Here is a 19123-nt window from a genome sequence, read left to right as displayed (position 1 = left end):
TTCATTATGCCACAAGTTCCTGGCAGAATATTACTATAGGACCTACTGCTACTTATTTACATTGAAATTGAGATTGTTTATCAGAATGAGGTTATTTCAAAGAAAACAAATTGCTTGTATCTACTGTTTACCTTGTTATAACAAACAAAATATACTTTGATGGAGCAAAAAGCAAAACAAATTACATTCATATTTTAATGAGCTGAATTCACCCATTGAACAGAAAATTTGAAGAATGAAGAAAGTAGAATCCAAGGAACTGTAGCATAGCAGCTTGGTGGCAGAATAGACAAAGCACTGAGTTTGAGTGCTGCCTCTGACAAGGTCACTTTGTGACCTTGGATAAGTCATTTTTAACCCTTGGCTGTATTATTTTATTCATAAAATGAGATTAGAAGATGTTCTGTCTTAGAGATTTCCAAACTTCTGCCTTACATGGTGATGATGATGGTGGTGATGGTGGTGGTGATGGTGGTGATGGTGGTGATGGTGGTGGTGATAGTGGTGGTGGTGATGGTGGTGGTGGTGGTGATGGTGGTGGTGGTGATGGTGGTGATGGTGGTGGTGATAGTGGTGGTGGTGATGGTGGTGGTGGTGGTGATGGTGGTGGTGGTGATGATGGTGGTGGTGATGATGGTGGTGGTGATGGTGGTGGTGGTGATGGTGGTGGTGGTGATGGTGGTGGTGGTGGTGGTGGTGGTGGTGGTGGTGGTGGTGGTGATGGTGGTGGTGATGATGGTGGTGGTGGTGATGGTGGTGGTGGTGATGGTGGTGGTGATGATGGTGGTGGTGGTGATGGTGGTGGTGGTGATGGTGGTGGTGGTGATGGTGGTGGTGATGGTGATGGTGATGGTGGTGGTGGTGATGGTGGTGGTGGTAAGAATAGTAGCAATAACTGGTATTTGTCTAGCACTTTAAAGTTCTATAAAACATCACTTTTTACAAACATATTTCACATGACTGTTAGCTCATCTTTACCAGCAGCAGGCATAGTTCTCTGTATGTAGCTGTTACTTAATAAATGTCTACTGCATATTAATGAATGAATAATGCCATGCCTTATAGGTGACTTTATGGCCTTGCAGGCTTTGTGGTAGGGGAGAAGGGGACAGGGTAAGTTCTACCAGGCCTTGCCTGGCTTGACCCACTGTGTACAGACTGACACCAATCTCAATGGAACTAGAGACCCAGCCCAGCTCCATTTAGGGGGCTCAGCATACAAAGGTAGCCACCATAATGTGACTTTTTTAAACCAGCTCTTGTAGCTTCACCAGCCCCATGCTCCCATATGTCCAAAATGGGAGAGCCAGGTCAGTCCAGCTCATTGGAAGAGACTCCCTGCCTCACTCCCAGGACAGGGCCAGAGTCACATTATAAGAAAGAAGATGACAAAGGCAGGTGCACATGGTAGAGTGTGGTGATGCAGAACCAGAACAGCAACATATGTACTGAACATGACTAGAGGAGTAAAAGTCACAAAATCCCTCCTTCATCCTCTCCTCTCATCCTTCTCTTCTTTGAACCTCACATCAGGTTCCCACAACCTCTGTGAAGCTCTCCCTGATAATGTGAATGGAACTGCTTTCCATTACACCCTCTCCAGATTTCCTACAGTGCCTTGTCCCTGCCTGTTTTTGACCTTTATCGCATTCTCCCTTCTCCCACACGTTTGTGCCTAGAGTCCCAACCCCCTACTAAACTGGAAGCTGTCTGAGGGCAGTAGTGATCTTGCTTTTCCCAAACATATATCACACTTTGTAACTGTGGCATACAGAGTAATACCTTAACAAATATTTGTTGAATTGAATTGAATTAAATCTTATAGCAACTCTCACAATATTCATCTTTATTTCATTGTGAAATCCTGCACTGCACAATGAATTATAACTTCAAAGGAACAATAATGAATATGTCTCCCACCTATTAACAAATAGATGAGAGACCCAAGTACAGAGTAAAACACACATTTTGGGACATTGCCAAGGTGGGAATTGATTCTATTTGACTATATTTATGTGCTATGAATATTTGTGTGTGTGTGTGTGTGTGTGTGTGTGTGTGTGTTTCTGGAGAAACAGAGGAAGGAGAAAATCATGCTCAATATTTCAAAAGATAAAATTCTTTTTATTAAAAGAAAGGAATCCAGCAATTTGCAGTAGAAGCTACAAAAGTGACCATACCCTCTATCCTAGTGGCCTCAAGACCACAGGTTCCCCACCCTATCCTAGTCATTTCATTATTGGGACTACACACTTAGCATGTTGCCAAAAAAACTTTATGATTTCAGATTTTTACGGAAGCATTAATATTTGTAATTGAATAAACTGGAATCCACCTAGGGTTGTGATGGAACCAATTTACATGAGGCCCAAGAAAGCCCATTGTTTAATATGCTGTGTGGGCATTTATACCTCAGAAATCACTAGCAATTAGGATTTGATTTATTGTTTTACTGATTGTCTAGACAAGAACGTAATGAAAAAAAGGTTAATAATGAAGATTAACCCAAAACGTACGTCAAACGATAATTCATTTTTCCAGAGGGCCACTTGTCCCATGTACCAGGATGGCCCTGAACCTCTGGAAGTCAATCGGTCAACAAGCATTTATTAATCACTGACTGTGTTCCAGACATTGGATTAATCTCTGCCCTCTAAGAACTTATATTCCATAAAGGGTGATAAGAAACACACATATAATTATAGATATGCACAAAATACATGTAAAGTAAACACAAAGTCACTTTGACAGGTGATGTTAAAAGGTGGAGAATGTCTAGAAAGAACCAGAGTAGGAAACATGGCTTCAATGGCAGGAAATGTAGAAGCGCTCAAAAACATTATGGCTCATGAATATAATGAAATGTCGTGATGCGATTAAGATGTACATACATGAGTAACATGTAAAAACATGCAGGTAAAAACCTTTATTAAATATTACAAAGTAAAAAACAAGAAAGGACCAGGACAGAGCACACTCATGACTCTATAAGATGAAGAGTCAATGGGAATGGAAGGACAAATGCATGACATTAAATGCTCTGAATTCACACATGCCCACGAGGGCGCACACGCACACTCATTATCCTCATTTTACAGATGAGGAAACTAAGGCAGACAGGAGTTAAGTGGCTTGCCCAGGGTCACCTAGCTGGTCAGTGTCTGAGGTCATATTTGAACTTAGGTCTTCCTGACTTCAGGCCCCTTGCTCTGTTCACGTCACTTCCTCCCCACTCTCCCAATTTACAGTTTTATTTCTAGAAAACGAAACAACTGTACTGTTGAGATCTACACAGAGTACTATTTGTTATAATGGTGTTTAGTTTCAAATACCTTTGAAAATAAGGAACTGCTTTAATTTTACAACAAAAAATAAAACATACATAAAGACAAATGTTGATGGAGCTCAATCATACAAGAGATTATTCATTCTTGATACAAAACCCAGGAATTGCTTGGCTGGAGAAGCAGAGCTTTTTAATTTGATTGTCCAGGTCATTAAAATACAGATGGTTCAGTGCCATTTTGCCAGGAATTCATTTGGCAGGATCTTAGGTCAATATTTTAACCATACATATTTACATACTTAAATTTATGTCCTAATTAAATATTTAAAGTGAAATATTTAAACACGAGTTTTTGCTGGCATCTAATATCAAGTTTTGAAGGTGGCTAAGTGCTCCAGTACATAGAGTCCCCACGTTGGAATGAGGAAGCCCTGAGTTCAAATCCCACCTGAGACACTTGCCTATGGCAAGTCACTTAAACTGCCTGCCTCAGTTTCCTTATCTACAAAATGGAGTAATAATAGCCCTATGTTCCAGGATTGTTGTGAGGATAAAGATGAAGCAATATTTGTAAAGCTATTATTATATTAATATTAACTAGGTTAATATTAAATCATTTTAAGTCCGCAAAAAGAGCCGGTTACATGTAAGAGACTAGTAGTTTTTCACCTAATCTTCTTTTCTGCTTTATATAGGAAAATGTTCTTTTTTTGCATTTAGTTTAGAGTTTTGAGAAATGCATTTGTTTCTACTTAAAAACCGAGAAGGATATCCACACTGTAACCAAGAACTGTCCAGAGCCCCTTTCTGGGCACAGTCTGTGGGTGTCTAAAAGCAAAAGCTCTCATTGTGGGCCAAACTGTCATCACTAACCAAGGTCATTCTTCAGGATGCTAGCTAAAATAACTTAGAAAACCTCCTCCTCCATTAAGAATGAGCTCATTTTACTTACAAATCCATTCATTAGAACATTCTCCATTAGAAGTGACATTTCAGACAGACAGCTGCTGTGCTAACATCTGACTTCTCTAGAAAGGTCACTAGCTCAAATGGCATTTCCCTGTCCCACTGATGGCATCTCTGCGTAAATAAACTCCTCCTGATGGAGCAGGTCATTAAACTAAGAATCTAATTATCCTACTTGGAAAACTTTACACAGATTACAACTGCCCCTTGAACACTGAAGATAAAAAATTGGGTGTCACCTGGAATCTTTCAAGAAATGCGACCTCACATCATCCCTAGAGGGTATCAGAAGCAAGATTTCTCATGGCAATAGATTGGTCAATATTGTGCATTCAATTTCACCCCATGGAAGTTGTTGCAATTTCCAGGAGAGAGAGGGATGCCAAGAAAAAAAACAGATCAATTGGCTTTAATTTCTATTTTAAAAATATTTTTAAAGTTATTTTCAAATATAACTCCAATTAGAAAAGTTAAAAATTTTAATTTAATTTATTGGGCTAAAAGAGAACTGGAGAGATTGTTTCAGCCCTGGTTAAAGATGATGCCCCACTGAAATAATTTCAAAGTAACTAGAATCCACAAAATATTTAAAGACTTCCAGGGAAAACTCAATAGTCCTTAATTTAAGGTTCAATACTCCTTAACCAGGTTTAACTTAACTTAAACCATTTAACTTAACCAGGTCTCAATTAGGACATTTTTGAGTTGAGTTCTGTATCTCAGTGGGTAGAGCACCAGGACTGAAGGCAAGAAGATTCATTTTTCTCATTTTAAATCTGCTCTCAGACACTTACTACCTGTGTAGCCTTTAGCAAGCCCTTTAACCCTGTTTGCCTCAGTTTCCTCATCTGTTGGCAAAAAACTATCTGATATCTTTGCCAAGAAAACCCCAAATGGGATCACAAAGAGTCAGACACAACTGAACAACAAGAAAAGAAACTTTTATATTAGCTGTGAAGTGGCCTACAAGGGTCTCATTTCATTCCAATATTGCATTCAAGTGAGGCACAACACAGATCTCTGGTTCCCATCCCATAAGAATACTTAGAATCACTAAATTTGTTCATTTCATATCACATTTACAACTGGGTAACCTGGAGCCTTGTATCCAAGTCTTCATATCCACATGAGACAGAGATAATCATGTATTTTTATTTGTGGTTAATGATAAATCAGAGAGGTTAGATCAATTGAAAAATACCTATCAGCAAGTCCCTGATTGAGTGAGACCTACCCTGGCAGGATTTTGCGAACATCAAACTGCTATGTAAAGTCAACTTGTCACTAGATTAATTTTTATTCTTAATACTATAATTATAGTTATGTATGTAATGTTAAATATATAGTTAATATTTAGATATTACTTTTAATAATTACTTTTATTATAAAAACACATAAAAAGGTATAACCTGCCAGACCTCAATGTGTGTGTGTGTGTTCGTCCTTCGTTGTCAAAGAAGACCATGCCATCAGAGAAATAATGACATGACTTGCACTTGACTTTGTTTTGAGTGAGGGAGGGCTGTGCAGGTCACCAGTCTCACTTCTCCTCCAGAGCCATCTGAATCCAGTGACCAGATATTCATCAGGATGACTTGGAGATGACCCAGGAGGAGGCAATTGGGTTAAGTGACTTGTCCAAGGTTACACAGCTAGTGAGTGTCAAGCGTCTGAGGTGAGATCTGAACTCAGGTCCTCCTGACTCCTGCACTGATGCTCTATCCACTGCACCACCTAGCTGCCCCAGATCTCAAGTTAATGTGTATATGAAAGGAATAATGGAGTCAGATGGAGACTCATGTTTTCCCTGAAATCCTCTAGCTTCAGTATGAGGATCAGTAAGAACATTCCTGGTTTCCTTCAATTCCCAGCTAAAATTCCATCTCCTACAAGCTGACTCTCCCACCCCGATCAGCACTAGTGCCTATCTTCTATTGATTATCTCTAGTTTACCCTGTCTATATCTTGTTTATCCATAACTGTTTGCTTGTTGTCTCAAGGTCTCCCTGAAGAATTTTTGAATTAATTGGGAGACTTCAGAATCGATTGGGAGATATGGGACACACTGACAGAGGATCGCCCAACACTGTGTGCTGCAGCAAAAAAGGCTCTGTGCTTAATGGGCAACGCAGAATTGCAACAGCTCAAAGGAAATGTGAGATGTACAAATGTAAAGACATCTCCACTCCAAATGTTCATATGGACTGTCTGTGCCACACCTGTGGTAGAGTCTTTCAAGTTCATATTGGTCTGATCGGCCATAGTCAATGTACAATGACCCCAGCATAGTGATGCTGCGCTGATCCTCTTCAAGTACCAAGGACAGCAACCAACCAACCAGCATCTTGTCTTTCCTGTTAAACTGTGAATCTCTTGAGGGAAGGAACCATGTTTTGCCTTTCTCCTTTTTCTCTTCTTTTCCTTGGCCTTACTACTAAACTCCCTGGCTAGATGTTTACCTCACTCATTGTAACAGAAAAAAATCATTGCATATATGCATTCAACTTTAGAAGTCACTGCCTTCTCCACAGCCATTACATCATATTTCAGACAGTAATCATCAGACAACAACACAAAGCCCTCTGCCCTTTCTATAAACAATAGCAAATCTAGTTCCATTGTTATCAATAAGCAACATCTTTCAGCTGAGCTCAAGGACCCTGGAAGGTGCAAACTAAAAATGGATGCACTCCAGATTATTTTTAGTTTGAGTAAAAAGCATAATGACCTGAAACATACCCTGACCTCTTTCTGTTTGGTTTTCTGGGGTTGTTTTACAGTTTTTTTATTTCTCTTTTTTTCTGTTACCCAGCTGCATAGTTTAGCAGAACTACAGAGAACAGTCTAATATTTCCCAGAATGTGTGAATTTTATCAGTTAAACTCTGGATGATTTATCATGAAAAGCAATCAAAAACACTACTTTCTCTATGGCTGAGCCAACAACTTTCTCTTGTTCAAATATACAGTGATTTCATATTTTTTCATCTATGAGATTCTTAATTTGATAAAGGGGAAGGTAAGAAGCATATCTAGAACCATTCTGAAGGAAAATGGAAATATGAAAAAAAAGATTTGTTCTCCCAGTAATTTATAATCATAACCGAAAGGTAGCTAAACCTACGGAGATAAATCTGATGCATAAATTATTTCTAGTAGCCCTGCTTCCCACTGATACATAGTTTACAAAGGCCATTTTGGTGACATTGAGACTGTAGACATAAGAGGAAATTAATCAAAGCTCCCAAAGGGAAGAGAACTAGGGTTTCAGCTGGCCTCTTAAGCAAATCAATGGACAAGCCCACTGGACACCAGGAGGGAATCTGCCTCCCTTGGCCAGTTCATTTCATCCTTCCTTCCTGGTGCTCAGCAGTATTTCATTCACTTAAGGGGTTAAGGAATGCTCAATCCAGAATTATCTCATCCTAACCTTTGGAGTATTTTCCAGTATTTTCTCAAATGTTTCTATCTAATACATAAGTGATAAAGCATCTGTCACTCTGGTTTACTTTGGTGGTCTAGTGGACAAAATACCCTGGATATCTTGGCACAAGGTTGTCTGTAGGGATGCCAGTGATTGGCAAGGAGGGAAGATGGGGTATTTGCCATGGGAGAAGCTCACCTCAGACCTGTAGAATAGCTTGCAATTTTACCACATTATTCTTACTAGGTTGCTGAGCTCCATTGTGGCAAAACTCCATTCCAAGGACCCTAAGTAGGACAATGCCTACCAAGGGGATAAGGAAGGAAGGGTCCCTTCATGCAGGAGGTGAGACCAGAATTGAACTTTAAAAGATGAATAGAAAATTCCGAGGGATAAGAGTGGAGCGAGAGGTAGAACCACTTGCTAACAGTCATCACTGGAGGTGTCCTCTAGTCTGTTCTAAAGGCATTGTACACATTAACATCCCTGGAGGCTGGAGTTAACTTCCCCTGAGAAACCACTGCAAGCCATGACCACTGCCAGGGGTGGCCAGAAGCACAGCCAGGAGGTACATCACACCTGGATAATGGGGTACGTACAGAGAGGCAGTGGTGGGTTGTATACAGTCTCAAACCTGAGTTATGGAAGATATGGTAATGAATAAGAAACCACAATGATAATAGCAATTAGCCTTTATAAAGCATTTAACATTTTACCTAGAAAATTGTCTTTAGATCTGAACCCTTTCCATTGAATGGTGTCCAGCTCTCTGTGATCCCATCTGAGCCTTTCTTGACAAAGATACTTGAGTGGTTTGCCATTTCTTTCCACCAGATTATTTAGCAAATCTGGAAACTGAGGCAAACAGGGTAAGGTGATTTGCCCAGGGTCACACACCTAGGCAGTGTCTGAGATCAGACTTGAATTCAGGAAGAGGAGTCTTTCTGACTCCAGGCTGGCCATTCTATGCACTAGACCACCTAGCTGGCTAACCTTGGCCTGCAGTAAGGAACTTTACCTCTGGGAAACTCAGTCTCTTCTTTTGTCAAGTTATGGGATACAAGCTGGCAGGGATGATGTATGCCAAGCACACTCCAAGCTGAGAAGTACTTTTGAAATGTCAGTAGTTATTAGGAGCCAGTAATGACAGAAACATGGAACTGCCTGCCAGCGGAGGGATGTTTGCTGGAGTGGGGTCATAAAAGGAATGGAGGAGATGGAATGAAGGGCATGGGTGAGGGACTCAAATGACAAACAAACAAGGATTCTGGGGGAGGCAACAGGAGGAGGATACAGGGAATTTAAGGTTATTTAAAAACAAAAGCTGTCACTAAATGTAATTTTAAACAACAAGAGAAAGAAAGAAATCATCCCCAGGAGTTTTTCCTCTGAGCCAGGAGAGAGAGGGGATGGTGTTGGCTGGTGTGGAAGGAGAGAAGCAGGGTGAGTGGGGGCTCAGCACTGCCCCAAAATCTGCGCCTCAGTCTCCCTCCACCGTCTGAGCAGCTGCCTCTTCTCTCCTCCTCTCCTCACCTTCCAGCTGTGCCATCCTCAGATCACTGAGGCTTGGCTCCTGGAAAGGGAGCTGCCCTCTTAGGCTCGGTCCTAAGGACTTTCCTCACCGGCCACCGTTCCCCTACTTCTGTGGTCTCCCCTGTTAGAATAGGCTCACCCACTTGCTCATTCACTTACACATGGACTGTGAGAGCTTGAGAAGAGGGCTGTCTTTAGTAAGTACCCCCTGACTTAATGCTCCCCAGCCCACCAAATGGCATCCCCACCCGAAGATGCAGCCGTTCTACCATCCTTCTGTTACTGGAGAGACAGCTTTTGCCCCAAGCGTGAGGGAAGATGATAGTTCTGTCTCAAGTGTGGGAAGGCCAGTGCCTTGAACGCAGAACAGAAGTGGCAGGCTCACGAGGGGCCACAGTCCCCTCCTTAAAGGAGGCACCTGGAGGGCTCTGTGCACAAGCTCATTGGTCCCCACATCTCTTGGAATTCAACCCTGTCTTGGAGTTTCTGCCCGAGTCCTGCCACACACAAGTTTCTAGGAGGGCAGGAGGCGGTCTGCTGAGGTAAACTTCCAAAAGCCAGAACCGGCAGAGACTTCAGGTTACCAGCCCAGACCACCTCCACTGAGATACTCTGCTACCTAGCAGAAGGGATAGGAAAGAGGTTCTTAGCCACACCCATTCTGGGTACAGGACCTTGTCACTCATCTCATTTGGGGGCCCTTCAGAAAGCACTCAGACCCAGCCTCCTCCTCCTGCCTTGGGCCTCCTCTACCAAATGTCTATGGAGCTTTGTCACTTGTTAATGCTCCAGAAGACACCCCCACCCCACACCACCCCCAGAAGACGGAAGAGGGCACAGGCCAAAAGGAAAATCTTCCCAGGGGAGTCAAGACTTGCAACTCACCTCACCTCTATCTTCTTTAACCTCAGTGATCTTGGGCCATGGCCATCCCCATAACCCCTCCCTGACCAGCAATGACTCAACTCCCACTGAGCTCCATCCTCTCCTGCTCTCCTCCCATCTGGTCTCCTCCTTTATTCCTGTCCAGAGGAAGAGGTAATGTTGTGCTTTCCTAAGGCACATCCCCTTATCCCCACCTTGGCTCATCCAGGACCTCGTTTCAGCCATCAATGACTGATCAACCTCGCTATGTGGCCCTTCTTAAATACACCATGATGGTGGTGGTGGTGGTGGTGATGATGATAGTGTAATTAGTACAGGTGAAATACACTGCATATAAACCATCTTACTCCCCCCATCTCCTCTCCTCTCTGGCAGACAGCCATCCTCTGGCTAGCCTCTGGGCTTCTTTCCTCAACCTCCCTTCTTTGGGTGAAGTCCCAACCTCTACCCTGCCACTGCAGGACAAGATAAGGCCCAGGCCTGTTCCCAAGAAGACCTGGAACAGGACTGGGGATGGCTAGGGATGGTGGGAGGTGCAGGGGAGAGGGAGGGGAGAACAAGGAAAGTTTGCCCTGCCCAGGGGTTGTATGGAGAGGGAAGCCTTCCAAGAGGAGCTGGGGAACAAGTAAAGGAGGCAGCTCTGGCTTTGGGTCTTCCCCAGGGTCCAAGACCCAGGAGTCAAGGCTTGTGTCTGAAGTAGGCTCTAGGTGTACGCCCTGGAGGCAGGGAGCCTAGGGATGGAGCCTCAGCGTTCCCTAGGGAGTGAGTAAATAATTCAGTGGGTAGAGGCTCAGATTTTTAGTATAAAGGTCTAGGATTCTAGTCCCTTCTCCAAACACAGCTTGGTTTTATTTCCTGGTTTCTAGGGCATGGAGGTGAGGCGGGGGCTAGCAACAGGTTGGACCCAGTGGGATGGTTCTTGGGAGGAGATTGCTGTTGACGGCTTGGACCTTCTGTCCAAGCACAACGCCTCCCAGATCGGGCACAATCCGAGGTTAGGGAAGGTCCGAGAGCCCTAGGGGAGGGAAGGAAGCTGAAGTGGGAAGGGAGGGGAGGAGAGCGGAAGGGAAGGGTGGGGAGGGGAGAAGGCAGCAGTCTGGTGGGAGGAAAGGATCCCAGCCCAGAGACGTGGAAAACTCCGTCTGAATGATTCTCTAAGTGCCTTAGGCTTTCTCCACCTCTGTCCCATCTGGGGCAGTACAAGGGCTCCAGGGTCCCCAGGCCAGCTCAGTGTCCCCCAGAGACTCCCAAGGGATGCTTCCCGGGACAGTGCTGGGGTCCAGATCTTCCCACCCTGGAGGTTCCCAGGAGGAGAGACGGAGACCCAGACTGACCACAGAACGAACAAGTCTGGCGGGTCCAGGGGACGCGTCTACCATTGGGAGGGGGTTAGATGTACTGTAAGAAAGGTAGGGAATCTTATTATCACACAGAAAAGTCTGCGTTTTGTCAACAGTCTGAGCAACCGCGGCAGGATGGGGACCCTGCTTTGGAAAGAAAACGAGAAAGCCTCAGAACAAAAACCTAGCGGTGGAAACAACCACGAAGGGATTCGAACCCTCAATCTTCTGATCCGAAGTCAGACGCCTTATCCATTAGGCCACGTGGTCGCGATACTCTTTTACTCTGACTTGGCCACACCAGCCTGGGAGGCATTTGGGCTGCTACTGGAAAGAAAATAGTCACCTAGCTCTGGACTGAGTTTCCCAGGCCACCCTGAGGGACCCCCGCAGGCCCTGGCCTAGGAGCCCAGGGAACACACGGCAAAACAAACTGGCCCTGCCCTCACACAGCTTCCCTTCTGCTGGGACCCATCGGGAAACAGGCACAGGCACACACACCTCTGCGCAAAGTCACTGCCCCTGGGAGGGAGCCGACAAAAGCCTCCTAGGCCCGCTGGGACCTCGGCTGGGCTTCTAAGGATGCCCAAAAGCAAAGTGAGTGGACTGCCTTCTGGCCCGGGGTCAGCCTGGCCCGAGGCATGGAGGCAGACCATTCACTTAGGAATGCCAGTGTGAAAGGGCAGCATGGACCAAGTGAGGCCCTCACCCAGAGGCCAGCGTCAGGCTTTCCCCACTGCAATCCAGTCTCCGGTCACCTGCCTAAAACAGGTCTCACTAAAACAACTCTGATCACATCAGCCTCCTCCATCACCTGATGGCTCCCTATTATCACCAGGATCGAATAATAAAGTCCTGTTTGCCATTCAAAATCCTTCATAACTCCGCCCCCCCCTTCCCGCTGATAAACCTCCCCCCACCCAAGTGCCCTGGATTCAGTGACCCGGGTCTTTCTGCTGCTTCTCAGTCCACTGCATCCCCACTGGGGGAGAGGGGAGTGCCCACAACCCAGGATTTGATGGCTCCAGACCACCCTCTACTAGGAGTTAGGTTTTGGAACGATGCGGGGCCACCCTATAAGAGTCGGGGACAAGGAAGGAAGCAAAGCGCAGGCAGGAGGCTGGACCTTGGTAGAAGACTGCCTGGTCTAGAGCCCTCCCCTAGTGCTTCAGGAGGCCAAGGATGCTCCTTCATCATCTTCAGATCTAAGTCGGAAGCCTGGTTCATTGGTCCCCAGGTCTCTGTGGTCTCTACCTCTCTTGGAAATGGAAGACAAGGCGTTTGAGAAGGTGTAAGGGAGAGCCCTAGCTCGGAGAACCAAAGGGGTGAGGCTGGAGGGGCAGGGGATGGGAGCAGCGGTGGCGGGATGAGCCCAATCCTGGCTCTCCCCAGGCTTGTTTCTGTTCAACCCAGCAGGAAAGCCAGCCCCAGGTCTGTGGATGAAGCTCTCACCTTCTAGGGATCAGTTTCACCAGTACCAAACAGCCCCTCAGTTGAGCTTTCAAAGAAGCTAAGAATGCTGGGAGACCAAGGGAAGGTAGCTGCATCTCAGACCTCCAAGAAGGCATCGAAGCTGGAGCTGAGAAGTTTATTCCCAAAGGCTCTCCCCACTCCAAGCCAGCCTCTGCTGCTAAAACGACTTTTCCAAAAATCAGAGATTGGGTCAGTCACACCTCTGCTCAGTCAACTACAGTGGCTCCCTATTACCTCCAGGATCACACCTAAAATCCTCCCATCACTTGGCTTCTCCAGTCTTCCTCCACCTGAATCCCCTCTGCTCACTCTAGGATACATTCCCACAAGACACTCTGTAGCCTGAAGCCTTTGGCCCTGTGCACCCTCAGAATGGAAGGGGATGTGTGCTGGGCACACAACTCGAAGGCCCATGGGCTAAGAACTTCTCCACTGCCTCAGGAGAGATTTGAGAACATCAGGGCAGGCAACCCGCTATACTAGAGCCAGAGATAAGACAGAGGAGTAAGAGCAGGCAGGAATGACAGGAAATGGAAGGTGGCCAAGAGTAGTCCAGTGGGTAGAATGCTGAACCTAGGGTGTAGTGTGAACTGCCCTTCTGTGTTACCTTGGGCAAGTCACTAGCTCTCCCTCATACCTCAGGGCTCATCTCCAAATAGTTGGGCTTGGGTCATATGGCCTTTTCTAGGGACTACAAAGCAGAGAGGTCCAATGAGAGTGTACTGTTCTACTCACCCCAAGAGGGGAAGCTTCAAGCTGCCAGCTACCTGCTCTGGGAGCCTTCCTGGCAAGGGACAGGGGCCTTCAGTCGGGAGAGGCTGGTAGAAATGTCTGGAGTGAAGTAAGGGGAGGCGTTATGCTTTAGGGAAAAACACACACAAAATGAAGAAAAGGGGTCACGTGGAGGATGAGCACAGTTCAGTGATGATTTATTCAGGGCCTACTCTCCCTTCAATATCCCAACCAATCCCCTGCCCTTTCTCCTTAGATAGCAGAGGCTCAGCCCCGCCTCTCTAAGGCTCCTATGACCCAACAAGCAATGCAGCCCACAGTCCCTAATTCCCCTGAGGCCATTAGGACCATGATTCTAAGGGGGTTCAGAAGTGAGACTCAAGGAAGGAAGAGCCAGGAGAACTCCCTGATGTCCTCTGTTCACATACATCCAACCCATTAAGGCCTTCCCCAGGGTCTTGGGCACAGTGAAGCTGCCTGGTGGCCTGGGCAGATACCAGACTTGGATCATCCATACTCAGGCCCTGTTCTCTTGGAACTCACCCTCTGGCATGAGAGAGGAGCCAGACATGGTCAGTCACTTACCTGCCATGTCTGATCATCTGAGATGAATGGAAGGAACACTGGACTTGAGGGAACAGAACTCTGGTCAAGGCCTGGTTCTGACTCTGGCCAAGTCCCTTATTCCTTTTGATCTTAATATTGTCATTTTTGGAATGGACTGAAAAGGCCAAGAGCAGGTAGCAATCTCTGGAGTCAGATTTGTCTTTGGGGATGGCCATGTGAGCCAGGAAAGCCAAGAGCTTCCAAAAATAGTCTTGGAGGCCTCTGGTTGTCAGATAAGTAGTAAAATATCATTTTCATGTGGCTTGAATAGCTCAGTTGGTAGAGCATCAGACTTTTAATCTGAGGGTCCAGGGTTCAAGGCCCTGTTCAAGCAATCTTCCTTTTATTTTCCTTATGGGGACCACAGGAGATCTGGGGACTGAGGAGTCTGCTTTGAAACAAACCATTCGTCTGGGGCCAGCCTCACCCTTGGCAACGGGAGGCCATGCTGAGAAAGAGGGAGAGACAGAGAAACAGAGACAAAAGGGAGAGTCACAGAGACAGAGAGAGAAGGCCCACAACACCCAGAGGTTGACTTGAATAGGTTCACCCAACAACCCATTGACTGTCTCCTCAGGAATATGGTAGGAGAGGGGCTCTGAGGAGTGTTCCTAGTATACCATGGAGTCCCAGAAGAGGATGATCAAAGGCTCATAGACTAGAGGCCCAGCAGATTCTATCATTTTAGAGTTGAAGCCTGGAAAGGCCCAATGACTTGCCCAAGGTCACTCATTTGGGATCTAATGGGGTCCCAGGGCCTCCCAGTGCCCCACCTACCATCCTGTTTCTTGGGGGCCACTCTGTGCCTCTGGCAATGCCCCTTCTCTAGTGTTTCCCTGGGTATTTCTGCCAATGTGGTTCCTCTGTAGTGTTCTTTTAACAAAATGTGCCAACAAGTTTCCCTCTCAGCAGCCTATCAGACATCTCACAACCATCTTGAATTCAATGTGTCCAACACTACACTCATTCCCCCCCCCCCCCGAGCTCTCCTCCTTTTTCCCTCCTCCCAGTCTTTCAGACTTGCAACCTAGGAATCAAACTGGATTCCTCACTATCTCTCACCCCTCTCTCCTTTCGAAGTTGGTGCCAAGGCCTGTGGATTTTACCTCTGCAGCATCTCTTGACTATCCCCTTCTCTCCTCTGACACTACCCCCAGCCTAGCCCAGGCCCTCATCCCCTAACACCTGAACTCTTGCTATGACTATGGGGGCTGCCCACATCAGGCCTCTCCCCTTTGCAGTCCAGCCTCCATTCAATACTAAAGTAGTTTTCCTAAGGACCAGGCTCAACAATATCATGCTCCCCCGATTCGATCACCTCCAGTGACTCCCTGTGGCCTTCCCAGCCCTGCATCACTGCCTTCTCCCACCTCCCAGTCTTTCTAAACCTCACTCCCCAACACATTCTCTTCCATCCAGAGGCATCAGCCTCCAGGCTGTTCCTCAAACATCTCTGAGCTCTCCTCCACACCTGGAATGCTCTCCCTCCTCATCTCTGCTTCTTGGCTTTCCTTAAGTCCCAATAAACTCACCTCCTATGGGATACCTTCTCCAGGCCCCTACATCCCAACCTTGATTATTTCCTATTATTTTGATGTAGCTCATTGGACTGGGAGCTCCTCCACGCTAGGGCCTGCCTTTTTGTTGGTTTGGGTTTATTTTTTGCCTTTCTTTAGATCTGAACATTGAAGGTTCCGTTCTCTCTATAGCTTTTTTCTAGAAACCTGTTCTTTCTTTCTGCCCCAGGACTAGACAAGGTATTTGTTTTTGCATCAGGGTGTGGGGAGCAGGAAAGAGGTGGCTGATCCCCACAAGGAAGCATCAGCCAACTATGTCTACTTCCTGCTCCCAAGACACTCTCTTCCTCGAAGAGAGGGAGGGTCTTTGCCCTCTCTTCATTGGGGAGATCATCCCTACGATGAAATAACCCTTGAAGCAAAGCTGGGAAAGAGATCCAAACTGGCCTCAGCAAAATGTCCTTCCCTTTCAGACTATCTTCCTCCCATCCCTTCTCTGTACCTGTCCTTGTTCATCCTGCCTAGATGGTGCCCCCTGGCATTCCTCTTCTATTGTTAACATACAGCCCTTCAGGTTAGGCCTGGGCTCTTTCCTCCTTCCCCTCCCCACACACAATATCATGTATGTAGTTTGCATTTCTATGGATACATTTCTTGTTTTCCCAAAAGAATGTTAAATCCTTCAGGGTAGACTGTGATATTGTGTTTATCCATATTGAGTGCCTAGCCCAGAACCCGGTGGAAGTGAATTGAACGTAATGTAGAAGATCTGCCTGGGTCTACGTGGAAACTCCTCCAGGTCTCACTCTGTCTTGACTTGCTCCCTATTGCCTCCAGGATGAAGACAGATCTCCGAGAGTAACACGGAGACAGAGAGATCTTCCAGATCCAGGACTACCTAGGCTGCTCTGGCACTGGCCATTCCTAAGTGAGAGCTGAGGTGGGGGGTGTACCCCCAGTGTGACCTAGGAAACTCAGTCCAGAGCTAGGTGACTATTTTCTTTCCAAGACCAACTCACACCCCACCTCACCAGGTGTGTGCCAAGCCAAAAAGCAAAGATGCAATGACCACGTGGCCTAATGGATAAGGCGTCTGACTTCGGATCAGAAGATTGAGGGTTCGAATCCCTTCGTGGTTGGTACTGTTTTGTTCTGTGGTCCCTCCTTCCCTACTGATAGGCTGGCTTGGGGAAGGACGTCTTACTCCGAGGCGCCCCTGTATCCGCGAGTCTGCCCCACAGCCAGGCTAGCAGCACCATTTATCGGCGCCCCCTCCCCACGCCAGGCATCTCCTCTCCTATCTCGCTACCGGCATCTCCCACCCACACACCTGCTCCTTGACTTCCCCACAGCAGCGGAGCACCACAGCGACCTGCACCTTTTTTTTTTGGTGGGAGAAGGGGCTTCTCCTCCCTTAACCTCCAGAACCTGCCCTTCCCCCGCCCCTTCAGACACACAAGGGGATCCTGTCGAGACTTTGCATTCTCTTTTTTTTCTTCCGGAGATGCCTTGGCTTGATAAACTTTCCCCCTGTGTCCAACCTCCACGCCCTTGTAATCTGCTTGGGCTGGGACTCTCCACACAGACCTTACCCTTGGCTAGGATCTGTCTACGTCGGATTCTCTTCCAGAGCCTTGGAGAACGCAGTCCCCACGTCCTCCCCACCCAAGGTGAAGCAGGAGGGGAAGATCCCATGCAGATGGGCGTGGAGGAGGGGAGCATCTAGGGCCCTTATCTTGTGCCAGATTTGACCCCCAAGGGGAACCGCTAAAACACACAATGACATAGAAAAAGTCAGAATGGGGATCTGAACTGCAGGGGCCTCCCACCCCAAGACCAGAGGGCATCTTTCCTCTCACTTAATCCCAGGAACAGAGGTGGCCAGTTTTCTAGGTTGGATTTCCCCTCCCACCAGGTTGCTCTCTCCTATATGCCCTGGGAAGCTTGGGTTGGGTCTCCCAGACACCTGTTCCAGCAATGCCTCCTGCGAGGCGCTGCTGAGAGGGAACTAACTGACCCAGGAAACCAACCAGTGAGCCAAGGGAAGAAGGTTGAAGAAGAAGGGAGGGTGTAAGATGGCAACCACCATGTTTGGGAGGCTAGTGAAGGAAGATGAGGAGGACTCAACTTCTGGCTAGGAAAGACACCCCAGGAAAGTGCGGATGGGCAAAGCCTTAGCCAGACTCTCCCAGACAACGTCCCTCTAGGGGAGAGAAAGAAGAGAAAACACGGCTGGCATCAACAGCCAGGGCCAGAACTCTCTTTTTCAACAGGCTTGAAGCAATTGGATTGAAGAGGTTCTCACATAAGATGAGATAAGAGGACTCCCCACTGATCTCATTCCACTGGGCCCACCCTATCTGTGGGAGGGGAACAGGTCTAGGATCCAGAAAGAGGTGCAGGCTTCAGAGGGCCAGAAGGGCTCAGGAGAGCAGCCCAGGGGAGCAATCTCTGGAGGGCAGAGGTTGCCTGATCTGAATCTGGACACCAGCAATATTTCCAACATGGCTGATGGACTGACCCAACATCAGAGGCAGCGTTCCAAGAAGACTCCTCCCATCTGACAAGGGTGGGCATGATCTGCTAAGAATAAAGGAACTGGAGGCAGGAATGAGGAGCCTTGGACAGAGCCCACCAGAGGATAGCAGGGGGTGAGGAGCCAAGGGTGCACCAGACTGCCTGGCATTTCTGGTTCTGATGGCAAGAACCTTGCCCAACACGGACCATGAACAAGAAATCAGAGAAGCTGCTGTACGTGTTTGACAAAGCTAGCTGTAGTTTTGTTAGGTCTGCCGAACTCTTCTTTGCTGGCTCTTCCTCCTTCATCCATGTCCCACCCACTAACCATGGTCATCACCCAAGGTTCTGTCCTGGTTTCCCTCTATGCCAGGGGTTCTTAACTGTTTGGATCTTGGACTTCTCTGGAACTCTGGTGATTTCCAACCACTCCTCAGAATCATGGTTTTAAAGGCACATGGGATTAAAAAGGAAACCAATTATGTTTAAATATAGTCATCAGTTAGTCATAGAGTGCTGGGCCTGAAGTCAGGAAGACTCACCTTCCTGAATTCAAATCCAGTCTCAGACACTTACTAGCTGTGTGACCCTGGGCAAGTCACTTCATCCTGTTTGCCTCAATTTTCTCATCTGTAAAATAAGCTGAAAAAGGAAAATGCAAACCACTCTAGTATCCCTGTCAAAAAACTCCAAATTGGGTCACAAAGACTGAAATGACCGAACAACACCACAGTTAACAGAATAGTTTTGTTTTGTTTCGTTTTTTTAAGTATAATTTCACAGAGTCCAAGTTAAGAACTCTTTCCTATTTTGTCTGGTGATCTCTTCAGCTCTCATGGGTTCAG

General features: G+C 46.6%; 3 non-coding genes across 3 annotated transcripts; 2 read left to right on the top strand and 1 right to left on the bottom strand.

Annotated features, from left to right (window-relative positions):
- Nucleotides 1-11630: 11630 nt before the first annotated feature.
- TRNAR-UCG (transfer RNA arginine (anticodon UCG)) lies at nt 11631-11703 on the bottom strand. The gene has a single exon. It is a non-coding gene; the product is annotated as a tRNA-Arg (tRNA).
- Nucleotides 11704-14505: 2802 nt separating this feature from the next.
- TRNAK-UUU (transfer RNA lysine (anticodon UUU)) lies at nt 14506-14578 on the top strand. Its single transcript has one exon. It is a non-coding gene; the product is annotated as a tRNA-Lys (tRNA).
- Nucleotides 14579-16827: 2249 nt separating this feature from the next.
- TRNAR-UCG (transfer RNA arginine (anticodon UCG)) lies at nt 16828-16900 on the top strand. Its single transcript has one exon. It is a non-coding gene; the product is annotated as a tRNA-Arg (tRNA).
- Nucleotides 16901-19123: the final 2223 nt, after the last annotated feature.

This window comes from Notamacropus eugenii, chromosome 7 (assembly GCF_028372415.1).
Source record: "Notamacropus eugenii isolate mMacEug1 chromosome 7, mMacEug1.pri_v2, whole genome shotgun sequence".
NCBI classification, from domain to species: Eukaryota; Metazoa; Chordata; class Mammalia; order Diprotodontia; family Macropodidae; genus Notamacropus; species Notamacropus eugenii.
Note: the sequence above shows the minus strand (reverse complement) of the source record. Positions and strands in the feature narration are given on the sequence as shown.